Consider the following 12,226-nt stretch of genomic DNA (forward strand, 5'->3'; position numbering starts at 1 on the left):
TCTGGAACCCGCAGCGGTTCCACCCGCTCCCCCGGGCCCTCTGGAACCCGTGCCAGTTCCACCTGCTCCCCCCGGGCCCTCTGGAACCCGTGCTGGATCCGCCCGCTCCCCCTGTGCCCTCTGGAACCCGCACCGGTTCCACCCGCTTCCCCCGGGCTCTCTGGAACCTGCGCTGGTTCCGCCCATTCTCCCCGGAGCCTCTGGAACCTGCGCCCACAGCTCTGGTGGCTGCCGCTGCCGCTGCCGCCGCCGCCTGGCAGAGGGCGACAGGAGGAGGGAAACGGCGTCAGGGCAGGGGGCTGGGTGGGCGTGGAGCGTCCCGGACAGACACCGAGCCGAGTCAAGAGCAGAGAGTCGCCCGCCACAAGGGCCAGGCCCTTCATTTAGACGTGGGAGCAAAGGGCAGCAGAAGGGGGAGCAGGGCTCTTCGGCTGCACGTGGCTTCTGCCGTGGCTGTGTCCCCGTGGTGCGCCCACGCCGGGTGGAGGCGCCACCTTAGTCTGAGTCGGAGCCGCTGCTGGAGCCTCTGCCATGCTGAAAGGGAGGGGACCGATGGCTAAGCCACTCACTAAGCGGAGCCCTCGCCCACAGCCCTGCCCTCCCCCCCCCCCCCCGCCTGACGGGAGCCGGTTGAACTGTGGCTCCTCTCCAGCCGGCCGTACGCGGTGCCTTGGCTCCTCCCCTCTGCCTGGGGCCCCAGCCCTGCTCCTGAGCCCAGCCGCAGTGAAGTGCTCCTCACGGTCCCTACAACGCCCTGGGATCACCCTGCACACGGCCCCGCAGGGTCCTTGGGCTCACGGTGCTGCTTACACGTTGGGCCGGAGGGGCGGCCAGGTCCTTGCAGCCACCGACTCGCCCTGCTCCCTGGCTCCTGTCCTGGCCCCGATGGCGGGACCCCTCCGGCACCACTTTAGCTGCAGGGGCAGCTGGGCCTGGCTTGGCACACATCAGCCATGCTGCCTGGCCCCTGCCACCGCCCTGCTCCCACGTCAGGGCCCCGGGGGGGACAGCCCACTCGGGCAGGAAAGGGAAACGTCCCAGGGACTGGCGTAGCGTCCCCTCCTGCGGGGAGCCGGGAGGAGGGCTGGCCCACGGAGGGGCCTCAGCCCAGCTAGGCCTGGCACCGAGCCCTGCCCGGTGCTAATGGTGCAACACGCCCCCAGCACCCCGGCTCCATACCTTGTCTCCATGCGGCCCGTGGCCATGCTGCTTGTGCTTGTGCTTCTTGTGATGCCCGTGCGGGTTGCCCGGGGGGTGACAGCCCGGAGCGGGAGGGCAGCCGGGTCCCTGTGGGGGGTGTCCATGGTGGTGTCCATGAGGGTGCCCGTGCGGGTGGCCATGGTGGTGTCCATGCGGGTGGCCATGGGGGTGGTGACTCCCAGTGCCAGGGCACCCTGGAGGGCCAGGAGGGCAGACAACGGGGCTGCAGGGATTCATGCCAGGCCCAGGGGGAGGGCCAGGGCATGGCCCAGGGGGAGGGGGACAATAGGGGGCATTTCCAGGGGGCAGCCCTCCTGGTGCGCCTGCCGGAGGAGAGGAGAGGAGAGGCGTTAGCCCGTCACCCGAACTGGCCCCACCCCGCTGCACGCTGCCATCACTTCAGCCAGTGGGGCAGGGCCTGATCTCAGCGGCCTGCCAGCGCCAGGTTCGAGGTGGGGGAGGCAGCAGGACGGGGCCAGCAGCTCTAACCAGCTGTGTAAGCTGCACCCGTCCATACGGACACATACATGCTGCTGGAGGGCTGGGTGCTGCAGTCCTTCCTCAGGCACAGCACCCAGTGCCAGCCTCACTGCCTGGCTCACAGCCCAGCCCCCGTTAGCCAGGCCACACACAGCGCCCTCCACTCGTCTGTCTCCCCGGCCGACCGAGCACCTGGCCTGAGTCCAGGCTCAGGAAGCAGCCTCAGGTACCTGGCTTCAAGCTAAGCCACCAGGAACGGCCTGGCCCAGCTGCCCCCCCTCCCCCTCTCCCCGGCAGGCCGGCCTGTCTGAGCCGGGACTCACCTGCATTTGGATTCCACATGCCGGGGTGTCCAGCAGCACCTGCACGGGAAGGAGGCGCCTGGTCAGAAGGGTTCCCCCCATCTCCTGCCCCGTGCCGCTCTCGCACCGGTGCAGCAAACCCGGGCCAGGCAGTGCCAGCCGGGCACCGCTGCACGAGGGGGGAGGTAGTGCCAGCACGTGATGGCACTGCACACACCCACTGCTCCCGCAGGCTGCCAGCCTGGGGCCTGGGCCTGTCTCCGCCACTGGCGGCTGCGTGTCCTTGGGTACCTCCCTGCCACCTTGGTCCACCTTGGGGGCTTCTCTTCAGAGCAGGGCCTGGCCCAGTGCGAGGGCAGCACCCAGCCCCAGGCACTGCTCAGCTGTGCCAGTGCCTGCTGGGGTCCCCTGGGCACGGAGCAGGAGCAGCAAACCCACAGGGCCAGCTCCCCCCACAGTCCACAGCGAAACTGCCATCGGCTCGCAAGGGCCAGCCGGTGCCCACGTGCCTGGGGGGCCCTGCTGCCAGGGTGCTCTGCCGACTCACACGGGGCCGCGGGAACTCCCAGGAGGGGCAGCGCTGTGTGTCCGACCCCCTGGGGCACAGTGCCCCTGCAGCCTGGCATGCCCACCACCCCGGCAGCGTGTGCTCTGGGCACCTTCCAGCCTTGGGCACGGGCACTGCCCCAGCGCCGCTGTCTGCCAACGCCCTCTGAGTCACTCCCGCCCTGCCCCCGTGCCCATCGTGGGCTGCTGGACCCCACCAGGGTAAACCCCTCACCCCCCTCCCACCGGCATGGGGGCAGCGCCCCGGCCCAGAACCAGGGCTAACGGCCAGGCCTGGGGTCCAGCCTTCGCCCTGAGAGTGTGAACCCCCTGCCCCCGCCCTGCAGCCCCAGGGCCAGAGCAGTTGGGGCCGCAGGGAACCCCATGCCCAGCCTCAGCGGGGTTAGGCACCGGGGGCAGCTCCGCTGGAGTCACTTATCCCGGGCGTCAGCTGGGCCCCCTAGGCCACCAGCTCCACCGCCTGCCTCTGCTATGGTGCTCAGGGCCCCCCCCCGGCAAACAGCCCCTCAGGCAGCCCCATGGCTCCCCCTTGGCCTTGTGCCCCGGCACCCACCGGCAGGCCTGGCCCGCGGGAAGGGCACTACTGCCGGGACACACAGCAGGGAGCTAGGACTGTGGTCTGGCATGGCCGCTGTGCTCAGCCACAACCACGCGCGTGCGCACGCACACACACACCTGCCCCCCCATCCAGACACACGCACATCCACCTGCCCCCTCATCCAGATATGCACACGCACCTCCACCTGGCCCCCATCCAGACACACACACCTGCCCCCCCATCCAGATATGCACACGTACCTCCACCTGCCCCCATCCAGACACACACACCCCCACACCTGCCCCCCCATCTAGACACACACACCCCCCACACCTGCCCCCCCATCCAGACACACACACACACACACACACACACCCCTGCCCCCCTCATTCAGACACACACACACATCCACCTGTCCCCCCATCCAGACGCGCACACACACACACCTGTCCCCCCCATCCAGACACACACACACACCCCCCACCCACCTGCCCCCCCCCCCCACTGCACACATCCAGCCACAACTATGCACCCACGCTCTCTCGCTCTCTCTCTCTCTCACACACACCCACCCATAACCACACCAGCCTCCCCTACCTCCACTCCAGACATCACAATTCACACCCCTGCCCCCCCCCGCAGGAGCGGCCCGTTGTGCAGACGATACCAGCTCGGCCCGTAGCGCCTGAACAGACCTGCCCGATGGCGGCACAAGAAGGGTTCGCAGGCGTCAGGCCAAATGCGCTGAGAGCACACAGCACAAGGCCCTTAAATACGCCCCGCTCTCCTGCCCCCCCCCCCCCCCGCCCCGGCCAGGCAGCAGCCAGGCACGGACCCCAGTGGGCAGGGCTGGGCCTGCGCGACTGGCTCCTGGTGCTGTGCACACACAGGCAGGGCACCACACCCGGGTGAAGCAAAGGTCGGCGGGCTGGTGCAGCGGCAGGAGGGGCGGGTGGCGCCGCTGCTCGCACAGCTCAGCAGTGAAACACGCTCAGCTGCGGGGCGTCACACACGTGTTGCCCTGCGGCACGGGCCCGTCCCATGACCCTACTGTCACGCACACACCCCGTGACTGCTGTGGGCACAGGCCTGGGGCAGGCTCTGCCTTCTGCTCTGGCCGCCTGCCATGGGGCACAAAGGGCTGGCAAATCCAGCGGGCCCATGCCCATGGGCGCACGCTCCCACAGGGCTTCTCGGCCCGCTGTCCTGGGACAGGACCGGGGCGGCCTGGGGGCTCGCAGACATGCAGCCTGGAGGCTGCCGTGCCCCTAAGGGGAATGCAGGGTGCTCCAGTGCGCAGCCAAGCAGTGACACGCAGGCATAGGGAAGCCACGCTGGGCCACACCTGCGGCCACAGCCACGGGGAGGAAGCCACCGTAGCCCTACGGCGCTGCTGGTGGGCGGGGAGTGGTGTTTTAACTCTCTCAGGGGTGGCATGGGGGGGCCAGGGAGCGCAGGAAGTACGGGGAGGGCGTGAGGGCCGGGGAACGCGGGAGCAGGAGCCAGGGAGCACAGGGAGGGCATGAGGGCCGGGGAACGCGGGAGCAGGAGGCAGGGAGCATGGGGAGGGCGTGGCGGGGGCTGAGTTTTGGTGCAGCCTGGCCCCAGACTCGGAATATCCCTGGAGCCAGGGACCCACAGAACGCATTAGCACATGTCGCCTGTCACAATGGGCCACCTCAGCCACTGGCAGGACGTTCTCCTGCCCCTCGGCGGGCACAGGCAACCCAGGCTCCTCCGCAGAGCCCGGCACAAGGAGCTGCACCAGGGTGCTCCCGCCCACGTGCCGAGCGGCCCTGTCCGTTGCCCTGGCAGCCAGCACGGCTCTCGGCGAGGCCAGCGCCACCCTGTTCAGGGGACTGTGCCGACCGCAGGGCACGCTGGCGCTGCCACGCTGTAAGGGACACGTGCATGGCCTGTGCCCAGCGCCTCGCAGGCCTGGCCGTGGTTTGCAAGCCCGGCTCTGTTCTGGCCTGGAGCGCGGTGCCTGTGGGCAGACAGCAGGGTGTTGCCCTCCCGCCGGGCTGGCTGAGGGAAGGAACCGGACTAGTCCAGCAGCAGACACCTCTTTCCATAGCCAATGGCTTTCCCATGGACCAACGCTCCTCTGGGCAATGCCCTTGGATGCCGATGGGCATAATGGGCCAGTCTGCTCCCTGCTACTCCCCCCCGCCATGAGCAATGGGCCAGTCTGCTCCCTGCTACTCCCCCCCCCACCATGAGCAATGGGCCAGTCTGCTCCCTGCTACTCCCCCCCCACCATGAGCAGTGGGCCAGTCTGCTCCCTGCTACTCCCCCCCGCCATGAGCAATGGGCCAGTCTGCTCCCTGCTACTCCCCCCCCCACCATGAGCAATGGGCCAGTCTGCTCCCTGCTACTCCCCCCCCACCATGAGCAGTGGGCCAGTCTGCTCCCTGCTACTCCCCCCCTCCCATGAGCAATGGGCCAGTCTGCTCCCTGTCACCCCCCCCCCGCCATGAGCAATGGGCCAGTCTGCTCCCTGCTACTCCCCCCCCACCATGAGCAGTGGGCCAGTCTGCTCCCTGTCACCCCCCCCCCCCCCGCCATGAGCAAAGGGCCAGTCTGCTCCCTGCTACTCCCCACCCAAGAGAATAGGCTAGTCTGTTCCCAGCCTACCACCCCCCCATACAAGCAATGGGCCAGTGTGACACCCCTTGCCCTGCCCCCCCCAGAGCAATGGGCCGGCCCCCTCCTTCAGTTCTGCCCCCTGCTCGCCCCCCGCCCTGTAGCACCAGCCCTGAGGAGGCAGGGGGGGATGAGCCCCTGGAGCTGTAGAAAATGCAGGACTGAAGTGGGGTGGGGGAGGGGCACGGTTCCTTGCTGTGTGGGGCAGGGCAGGAGTGAAGTGGGGAGGGGCAGGGTTCCTTGCTGTGTGGGGGAGGAACAGGAGTAAAGCCGGGTGGGGGAGGGGCACAGGTCCTTGCTGGGTGGGGGAGAGGCAGGGGCAGGAGTGAAGCGGGGGTGCAGGAGGGGCACGGTTCCTTCTTGGGATTGAGTTTTCCAGCATTGCGGAATTGTTCCTTTTTCCCCCCGACGGGAGCCTGAGGCAGACCTGGGTCAGGACCCCAGGACCCAGTGCCTGTCTGGCTCGAGCAGCACCCCCATGCTCTTCTCTCAGCGGTAGCCTCCTCGTCGTGCCTCTCAAATACCGTCCTGTTCCTGCCAGTATGGCGCTGGCCCCTTGGGCCCCTGAGGTGGCCCCGGCCCGGAGGACTGAGGTACCGTACCATGCCGCTGCCCAGCCAGTCACGGGTCCCCGTCTCCCTGCATGCTACGGGTGCTACAGCCTGCCCTGTTCCGGGGACGCTGGCCAGGGGGCTCTCCCGTGCTAGGTAGAAACCGAGGCGAAGGCGCTACCCAGGGCGGGGTTGTACGTCCTGTGTGCGCGCTGTGGAGTCCCTGCACCTCTGCCCACACTCATCTTCTGCCCCCCCCACCTTTGCTAGGAGCTTTCTGTGGGTGGCACCCAGATGTGGGGCATCCATGGGTAGGAAGTGCCTCGCAGAGGTGCCCAGGGCAGCGTGTGGCTTTCTCAGGTTTCAGGCTCAGGGTTCTCCCAGGTCCAGGGGTGCATTGGGAAGAGGAGCCCTGGGGTACCGCCCATGGCCCTGGTGGCTGCTGCTGCCGCCTGGCAGAGAGTGACGGGAGGAGGGAAATGGCTTCGGGGCAGGGGGCTGGGTGGGCGTGGAGCGTTCCAGACAGACACTGAGCCGAGCCAAGAGCAGAGAGTCGCCCGCCACAAGGGCCAGGCCCTTCATTTAGATGTGAGCGCAAAGGGCAGTGGACAGGGAAGCAGGGCTCTTCGGCTGCACGTGGCTTCTGCCGTGGCTGTGTCCCCGTGGTGCGCCCACGCCGGGCAGAGGCGCCGCCTTAGTCCAAGTCGGAGCTGCTGCCGTGCTGAAAGGGAGGGGACCGATGTGTATGAGACAAGGCCTGGCACTGAGCCCTGCCCGGCCTCCTAGCCCCGAGCTGACACTAATGGTGCAAGATGCCCTCTGCAGCCAGTCACCCGGCTCCGTACCTTGTCTCCACGGTGACCAGCCATGCCTCTAATGCTGGGGAGGATGCCCATGATGGGGAGGGCAGCCAGGCGCGTGGGGGTGGTGCCCAGGGTAGTAGTGTGCATGTGGGTGGGGTCTGATGAGATGACGAGGGGGAGGAGGATGGACAACGTGAGGGCAAGGATGCATGCAGGGCCCTGGGGGAGGCCTGCGTGGGGGTGGTCCGGACACATGGTGACAATGAGATGTGGTTAGTGGTGGTGTCCCACAAGGGGATCCTGCCAGAGAAGGGGCAAACAGAGATGACACGTTAGATCCCTTGGCCAGTCCCCTTCACTCCTCCACTCTCAGGGGTTGCCCGCAGTGCTGAGACATGCACCGGCCCCAGGCATGGCTCCCACACTCCGCTCACACAGCCACCATCCTCCCAGTCTGCCCGGCAGCTTGGCCATGCCTGCAGGAACTGGTCCCCCCCGGGTTCTCGTGGCTCACTGGCGTGCTACGCAGAGGAATCCACGCTGTTAGAAATATTGGGGCCATGCCGTTCTGTATTGCAGCAGGGTGAGATCTATGCACAAACAGAACTGCCTGTTCAAAATGGCCAGCAGCACCAAACGCACCTGACTGGAAACAGCGATCAGGGCCGAGGTCGTGAAACTGTCAAAACAGCTACGGTGACAAATGCTGTCAGCATGATACTACTCAGTTGTATGCAGATAGGCACACACTACTGGAGGGTTGGGTGCTGCAGTCCTTCCTCAGGCACAGCCCCACTGCCTGGCTCACAGCCCATCCCCCCATTAGCCAGGGCCACACACAGCACCCTCCACGCGTCTGTCTCCCCAGCCGACCGAGCACCTGGCCTGAGTCCAGGCCTAGGAAGCAGCCTCAGGTACCCAGCTTCAAGCTAAGCCGCCAGGAACAGCCCGGCCCAGCTCCCCCCACTCCCACCGGCAGGCCGGCCAGTCTGAGCTGGGGCTCACCTGCATTTGGATTCCACATGCCGGGGTGTCCAGCAGCACCTGCACGGGAAGGAGGCGCCTGGTCAGAAGGGTTCCCCCCATCTCCTGCCCCGCACCACTCTCGCACCGGTGCAGCAAACCTGGGCCAGGCAGTGCCAGCCAGGAGGCAGCGCAGTCCCTGCCAACAGCCTGCACCCCTGCACAGCCAAGCTCTCCGGGCCATCAGTGTGGCCAGGCATTGGACCCCGAATGAAACGTTTTCCAGTGTCATGATTCACCAAACATTCTGAAAAATGTGAATTTTGTGTTGCTCCAAACCCACCCCCTTCCAAAGCCAAACAAACCAAAACAGTCAGTTGCTGGCATGAGACTACCTGGGAGAACATTTCCCCTTCCCTGGAACCTTCCCCTACACACACCTACCTCCCTAAATGCCACGGCTTCTGAACTCCAGGTGCAATTAGCACTTTTGTTTGTTTACACATTATAATTGTATGCGGGACATGCACACATCACCCCACACAGCGCTAAATATGTATCCCCACTCACACACACGCACAAATACGTATCCGCTCCCCCCCCACACACACCCAAATTTGTATCTGCCTATTCCCCCCCCCCACGCACCTCCCCCCACAGGAGTGGCCCATTGCGTAGACAATACTAACTCCAGCCCGTAGCACCTGAACAGACCTGCCCGATGGCAGCACAAGAAGGTTTCGCAGGCGTCGCTCTGTGGCCGCTCACACCGAATGCGCTGAGAGCACACAGCACAAGGCCCTTAAATATACCCCGCTCTCCTCCCCCTCCACGGACCCCATCCTTGCCGTGGGCAGGGCTAGGCCCAGCCAGGCTGCGCAACTGGCTCCCCGGCCCTGGGCACCCGGTGGCCCGGCCCTGGCGCTGTGCACACACACTCAGGGCACCACACCCAGGTGAAGCGTGAAGGTGACCGTGGGCTGGGCCCGGCTGGGGCAGCGCCTGCGTGGGACTCTGCTTAAGCCGCTCCTGCCAGTGTGGAGGCAGGGCCTGCAGGTGCCAAGTCCCATGGCTGGGTTCTACACCCGTCCCGCACCGGGCTGGAGGGGGCGGGGTGGTGACGTCCCCTCCCAGCTCAGCACTGATACACACTCAGCTGCGGGGCGAGTCACTTCTTGTGCTTGCCAACCCCCGTGGCAGCCATGGGCCTACGGTCAAGCTGTGGGGCTGGGCGCAGCCCTAGGGGCCTGTGGCTGGGCTCCTAAGACTGGGCATTCAGCTCATAGTACTAGGTCACCTCCCTGTGCCAACACAGCCCACTGGCAGCACTGTACCTGCCGTGCACAGACCCCACCACGTGGGGCCAGCCCTGTGGGGCAGGACAGGGAGCTAGGCCCAGAGGCAGGGTGCCACGGTGTGTATAGCTCGGGGCAGAAATCCAGGGGAGAGTACCCGGTGGGGCAACAGCGCGGCGGCTCTCGGCGCACTCCTCTCTGGCGTGGCGGGAACACCCCGCGTCAGACTCCGGTGCAGTCCCGCAGAGACGTGGCAGTGGTTTGGCACCCGTGGGCTTGGGCTGGGCCCGGGGCCAGGCGCCACTTGCCCTGAGCAGCCCTGGGGAGGGCACTGGTGGGCTAACTGGCCCCTCACCGGGGTGTGCCAGCTGACCCACGTGGGGCAGGTCATACTGTGGCACTGGCAGGCCCTGGGCCTCACTCCCAGCCCATAGCCAGAACCAGTCTGGCACGCCGCGGTCAGACAGCTGTGCCCCGGCCAGGCGCCAGCGTCGGCCTTAGACGTGAGCCAACTCCCACTGGCTGCTGCCTGGCATCAGCTTGCTCGCGACTTCTGTGTCCCATGCCATCGAGTTCTCCTGTCAGTTTGCCTCGTAAAACGTGGTCACTGTTTAACTCACCCCACAAGGCAGCAGCATTACGCCCTGCAAGCACCTGGGCCTGCCCACAGGGCTGCCTGTTGAAGCCAAATGAGCCGTGTGAAACCTCAGGACAAAGCCTATTGCTTCCCCCCCCCCCCCCAGGAAGTGGGGACCCGCCCATGCCTGAACTCGGGGGAGGGGGGGGCAGGACTGAAAATGCTGGACAATGCTGGCTCTCCACAGCTTCCTCGTTAGGTAGGCCAGTAGTGACTGGGTCTTTGCTGGGGGGCCTGAGGTACAACTGAGCTGGGACAACGGGCCCTTCGGGAGGGGGCGTCACTGGATTAGTGCCGTGACTTCTGGCGCCAGGGACCATGTGTCACAAAGGCTCAGCTGGGTGCATGGCCCAGGGTGCTGCCAGTGACTCCATGGTAAGGCTGCGCTAGTGCTTGAGAATACACACACGCCCTAGGGTTTGAGCCACTCCAGGCAGCCTGATGTAACACGTCTCAACGAGCTGGGGAACTAAGCACTTAGTTCGAATTGCCGTTTCACGGCTGCGTGTAGCCACAGGCAGTTAGTTCGGACTAGGGGGATTTAAAAATGGCGCTCAGACAGGAAGATGCAAATGGAGCCTGGGATATTTAAATCCCGGGCTCATTTGCAACTTCGAATGCCTACATTAGCCTCTCTAGTTCGAACTAGGGCTAGTGCAGACATACCCATCCACTGTAACCCCCAGGTCCTTTTCTGCAGAATGACTACTTAGCTGGTTGGTCCCCAGCCTGTAAAAATGCTTGGGATTCTTCCATCCCAAGTGCAGGACTCTGCCCTTGTTGAACCTCATCAGATTTCTTGTGGCCCCATCCCCCAATTTGTCTAAGTCACTCTGGACCCTATCTCTGCCCTCAAGCGTATCTACCTCTCCCCCTAGCTTAGTGTCATCCGCAAACTTGCTGAGGGTGCAATCCATCCTCTCATCCAGGTCATTAATAAAGATATTGAACAAAACCGGTCCTAGAACCGAACCTTGGGGCGCTTAGCTAGGAACTGACCGCCATCCTGACATTGAGCCGTTGATCACTACCCTCTGGGCCCGGCCTTCTAGCCGTCTTTCTATCCATCTTACCATCCATTTATCCAATCCACATTCCCTTAACTTGCTGGCAAGAATATTGTGGGAGACCGTAGCTTTGCTAAAGTCAAGGTATATAACATCCACTGACTTTCTCATGTCCACAGAGCCAGTTACCTCATCATAGAAGCTAACCAGATTGGTCAGGCACAACTTGCCCTTTGTGAATCCATGCTGACTATTCCTGATCACTTTCCTCTCTTCCAAGTGCCTCAAAGGATTCCTTAAGGATCCCTTCCATGATTTTTCCAGGAACCGAGGTAAGACTGACCGACCTATAGTTCCCTGGATCGTCCTTCTTCCCTTTTTTAAAGATGGGCACTACATTCGCCTTTTTCCAATCAGCCAGGATCTCTCCCGATCTCCATGAGTTTTCAAAGATAATGGCCAAAGGCTCTGCAATGACATTTGCCAACTCCCTCAGTACCCTCGGATGCATTAAATCCGGACCCATGGATTTGTGTACGTTTAGCTTCTCTAAATAGTTCCTAACCTGTTCTTTACCCACCACGGGCTGTCCATCTTCATCCCATCTTGCCTCACTTAGCGCATTAGTCCGGGAGCCCACCTTGTCCATGAATGCAGAGGCAAAGAAAGCATTGAGTACTTCAGCTTTCCCCACATTATGTCACTAGGTTACCTCCTTCATCCAGTAGGGGCTGCACACCCTCTCTGATCACCTTCTTCTTGTTAACATGCCTGTAGAAACCTTTCTCGTTATCCTTCACATCCTTAGCCAGTCGCAATTCCATCTGCGCTTTCGCCTTCCTGATAACCCCCCGGCATTCTCGAGCTATACCTTTAAACCCCTCCCTGGTCATTTGTCCAAGTTTCCACTCTTTGTAAGCTTCCTTTCTGTGCTTAAGTTCACCAAGGATTTCCCCTGTAAGCCAGTCCGGTCTCCTACCATGTTTGCCTCTCTTGCTACGCGTCGGGATGGTTTCTTTCTGTGCCGTCAATAAGGCTCCTTTAAAATACTGCCAGCTGTCCTGGACTCCTTCCCCCTTCATGTTAGCATCCCAGGGGATCCTGCCCATCAGGTCCCTGAGGGAGTCAGTCTGCTTTTCTGAAGTCCAGGGTGTGTATTTTACTACTCTCTTTCCTTCCTTTGGTCAGGATCCTGCAATCTACCATCTCTGGGACACTTGGCACTGACCACTGTGGG

The sequence above is a fragment of the Pelodiscus sinensis genome, chromosome 7 (assembly GCF_049634645.1).
Source record: "Pelodiscus sinensis isolate JC-2024 chromosome 7, ASM4963464v1, whole genome shotgun sequence".
In the NCBI taxonomy this organism is placed as follows: Eukaryota; Metazoa; Chordata; order Testudines; family Trionychidae; genus Pelodiscus; species Pelodiscus sinensis.